Here is a 4,870-nt window from a genome sequence, read left to right as displayed (position 1 = left end):
AAACCAAGAAAACATTGCTTAGAAGCTGTAAACAGCTATGTTAGTGTTTCTAGGGTTAAAATGTGTCTTAATCCAATGGAACTAACTAAATATAAGAGTTTGAGATAGATGTGGAGAGTTTAAAAGCCACTTATACTATCCACTCTCCACTTATAAACATTGCTTTGAAGCTGTAAACAGCTATGTTAGTGTTTATGGGGTTAAAATGTGTTGTAATCCAATGCAACTAACTAATTATAAGACTTTGAGATAGATGTGGAGAGTTTGAAAGCCATTTATACCCATTTAGTCCCAAAACAGGCTAAAACCAAGAAAACATTGCTTAGTAGCTGTAAACAGCTATGTTAGTGTTTATGGGGTTAAAATGTGTATTAATCCAATGCAACTAACTAATTATAAGAGTTTGAGATAGATGTGGAGAGTTTAAAAGCCAGTTATACCCATTTTGTCCCAGAACAGGCTAAAAGCAAGAAAACATTGCTTAGAAGCTGTAAACAGCTATGTTAGTGTTTCTAGGGTTAAAATGTGTCTTAATCCAATGCAACTAACTAATTATAAGACATTGAGATAGATGTGGAGAGTTTCAAAGCCACTTATACCCATTTTGTCCCAAAACAGGCTAAAACCAAGAAAATATTGCTTTGAAGCTGTAAACAGCTATGTTAGTGTTTCTGGGGTTAAAATGTGTCTTAATCCAATGCAACTAACTAATTATAAGACTTTGAGATAGATGTGGAGAGTTTAAAAGCCACTTATACCCATTTTGTCCCAAAACAGGCTAAAAGCAAGAAAACATTGCTTTGAAGCTGTAAACAGCTATGTTAGTGTTTATGGGGTTAAAATGTGTCTTAATCCAATGCAACTAACTAATTATAAGAGTTTCAGATAGATGTGGAGAGTTTAAAAGCCACTTATACCCATTTTGTCCCAATAGAGGCTAAAACCAAGAAAACATTGCTTAGAAGCAGTAAACAGCTTTGTTAGTGTTTATGGGGTTAAATTGTGTCTTAATCCAATGCAACTAACTAATTATAAGACTTTGAGATAGATGTGGAGAGTTTAAAAGCCACTTATACCCATTTTGTCCCAAAACAGGCTAAAACTAAGAAAACATTGCTTAGAAGCTGTAAACAGTTGTGTTAGTGTTTATGGGGTTAAAATGTGTCTTAATCCAATGCAACTAACTAATTATAAGACTTTGAGATAGATGTGGAGAGTTTGAAAGCCACTTATTCCCATTTTGTCCCAAAACAGGCTAAAAGCAAGAAAACATTGCTTTGAAGCTGTAAACAGTTATGTTAGTGTTTATGGGGTTAAAATGTGTCTTAATCCAATGCAACTAACTAATTATAAGAGTTTGAGATAGATGTGGAGAGTTTAAAAGCCACTTATACCCATTTTGTCCCAAAACAGGCTAACACCAAGAAAACATTGCTTAGAAGCTGTAAACAGCTTTGTTAGTGTTTATGGGGTTAAAATGTGTCTTAATCCAATGCAACTAACTAATTATAAGACTTTGAGATAGATATGGAGAGTGTAAAAGCCACTTAAACCCATTTTGTCCCAAAACAGTCTAAAACCAGGAAAACATTGCTTAGAAGCTGTAAACAGCTATGTTAGTGTTTCTAGGGTTAAAATGTGTCTTAATCCAATGCAACTAACTAATTATAAGACATTGAGATAGATGTGGAGAGTTTAAAAGCCACTTATACCCATTTTGTCCCAAAACAGTCTAAAACCAGGAAAACATTGCTTAGAAGCTGTAAACAGCTTTGTTAGTGTTTATGGGGTTAAAATGTGTCTTAATCCAATGCAACTAACTAATTGTAAGACTTTGAGATAGATATGGAGAGTTTAAAAGCCAGTTATACCCATTTTGTCCCAAAACAGGCTAAAAGCAAGAAAACATTGCTTTGAAGCTGTAAACAGCTATGTTAGTGTTTATGGGGTTAAAATGTGTCTTAATCCAATGCAACTAACTAATTATAAGACTTTGAGATAGATGTGGAGAGTTTAAAAGCCACTTATACCTATTTTGTCCCAAAACAGTCTAAAACCAGGAAAACATTGCTTAGAAGCTGTAAACAGCTATGTTAGTGTTTCTAGGGTTAAAATGTGTCTTAATCCAATGGAACTAACTAATTATAAGACTTTGAGATAGATGTGGAGAGTTTAAAAGCCACTTATACCCATTTTGTCCCAAAACAGGCTAAAACCAAGAAAACATTGCTTAGAAGCTGTAAACAGTTATGTTAGTGTTTATGGGGTTAAAATGTGTCTTAATCCAATGCAACTAACTAATTATAAGACTTTGAGATAGATGTGGAGAGTTTAAAAGCCACTTATACCCATTTTGTCCCAGAACAGGCTAACAACAAGAAAACATTGCTTAGTAGCTGTAAACAGCTATGTTAGTGTTTCTAGGGTTAAAATGTGTCTTAATCCAATGGAACTAACTAATTATAAGACTTTGAGATAGATGTGGAGAGTTTAAAAGCCACTTATACCCATTTTGTCCCAAAACAGGCTAAAACCAAGAAAACATTGCTTAGAAGCTGTAAACAGTTATGTTAGTGTTTATGGGGTTAAAATGTGTCTTAATCCAATGCAACTAACTAATTATAAGACTTTGAGATAGATGTGGAGAGTTTAAAAGCCAGTTATACCCATTTTATCCCAAAACAGGCTAAAACCAAGAAAACATTGCTTAGAAGCTGTAAACAGTTATGTTAGTGTTTATGAGGTTAAATTGTGTCTTAATCCAATGCAACTAACTAATTATAAGACTTTGAGATAGATGTGGAGAGTTTAAAAGCCACTTATACCCATTTTGTCCCAGAACAGGCTAACAGCAAGAAAACATTGCTTAGTAGCTGTAAACAGCTATGTTAGTGTTTCTAGGGTTAAAATGTGTCTTAATCCAATGCAACTAACTATTATAAGACATTGAGATAGATGTGGAGAGTTTCAAAGCCACTTATACCCATTCTGTCCCAATAGAGGATAAAACCAAGAAAACATTGCTTAGAAGCAGTAAACAGCTTTGTTAGTGTTTCTAGGGTTAAAATGTGTCTTAATCCAATGCAACTAACTAATTATAAGACTTTGAGATAGATGTGGAGAGTTTAAAAGCCAGTTATAACCATTTTGTCCCAAAACAGGCTAAAACCAAGAAAACATTGCTTAGAAGCCATAAACAGCTATGTTAGTGTTTCTAGGGTTAAAATGTGTCTTAATCCATGGAACTAACTAAATATAAGAGTTTGAGATAGATGTGGAGAGTTTAAAAGCAGCTTATACCTATTCTGTCCCAAAACAGTCTAAAACCAGGAAAACATTGCTTAGAAGCTGTAAACAGCTTTGTTAGTGTTTCTAGGGTTAAAATGTGTCTTAATCCAATGCAACTAACTAATTATAAGACATTGAGATAGATGTGGAGAGTTTAAAAGCCACTTATACCCATTCTGTCCCAAAACATTCTAAAACCAGGAAAATATTGCTTTGAAGCTGTAAACAGCTTTGTTAGTGTTTCTAGGGTTAAAATGTGTCTTAATCCAATGCAACTAACTAATTCTTAGACTTTGAGATAGATGTGGAGAGTTTGAAAGCCACTTATACCCATTTTGTCCCAAAACAGGCTAACAGCAAGAAAACATTGCTTAGAAGCTGTAAACAGCTATGTTAGTGTTTCTAGGGTTAAAATGTGTCTTAATCCAATGGAACTAACTAAATATAAGAGTTTGAGATAGATGTGGAGAGTTTAAAAGCCACTTATACCCATTTTGTCCCAAAACAGAATAAAACCAAGAAAACATTGCTTAGAAGCAGTAAACAGCTTTGTTAGTGTTTCTAGGGTTAAAATGTCTCTTAATCCAATGGAACTAACTAATTATAAGACTTTGAGATAGATGTGGAGAGTTTAAAAGCCACTTATACCCATTTCGTCCCAAAACAGGCTAAAACCAAGAAAACATTGCTTTGAAGCTGTAAACAGCTATGTTAGTGTTTCTGGGGTTAAAATGTGTCTTAATCCAATGCAACTAACTAATTATAAGACATTGAGATAGATGTGGAGACTTTAAAAGCCACTTATACCCATTTTGTCCCAATAGAGGCTAAAACCAAGAAAACATTGCTTTGAAGCTGTAAACAGCTATGTTAGTGTTTATGGGGTTAAAATGTGTCTTAATCCAATGCAACTAACTAATTATAAGAGTTTGAGATAGATGTGGAGAGTTTAAAAGCCACTTATACCCATTTTGTCCCAATAGAGGCTAAAACCAAGAAGACATTGCTTAGAAGCACTAAACAGCTTTGTTAGTGTTTCTGGGGTTAAAATGTGTCTTAATCCAATGCAACTAACTAATTATAAGACTTTGAGATAGATGTGGAGAGTTTAAAAGCCACTTATACCCATTTTAACCCAAAACAGGCTAAGGCTAAAACCAAGAAAACATTGCTTAGAAGCTGTAAACAGCTATGTTAGTGTTTATGGGGTTAAAATGTGTCTTAATCCAATGCAACTAACTAATTATAAGACATTGAGATAGATGTGGAGAGTTTCAAAGCCACTTATACCCATTCTGTCCCAAAACAGAATAAAACCAAGAAGACATTGCTTAGAAGCACTAAACAGCTTTGTTAGTGTTTCTAGGGTTAAAATGTGTCTTAATCCAATGCAACTAACTAATTATAAGACTTTGAGATAGATATGGAGAATTTAAAAGCCAGTTATACCCATTTTGTCGCAAAACAGGCTAAAACCAAGAAAACATTGCTTTGAAGCTGTAAACAGCTATGTTAGTGTTTATGGGGTTAAAATGTGTCTTAATCCAATGCAACTAACTAATTATAAGAGTTTGAGATAGAT

Source organism: Camelina sativa, chromosome 12 (assembly GCF_030686135.1).
Source record: "Camelina sativa cultivar CO46 ecotype springtype chromosome 12, ASM3068613v1".
NCBI lineage: Eukaryota > Viridiplantae > Streptophyta > Magnoliopsida > Brassicales > Brassicaceae > Camelina > Camelina sativa.
The sequence above is the reverse complement of the archived record's forward strand: the minus strand, read 5'-3'. Positions refer to the sequence as shown.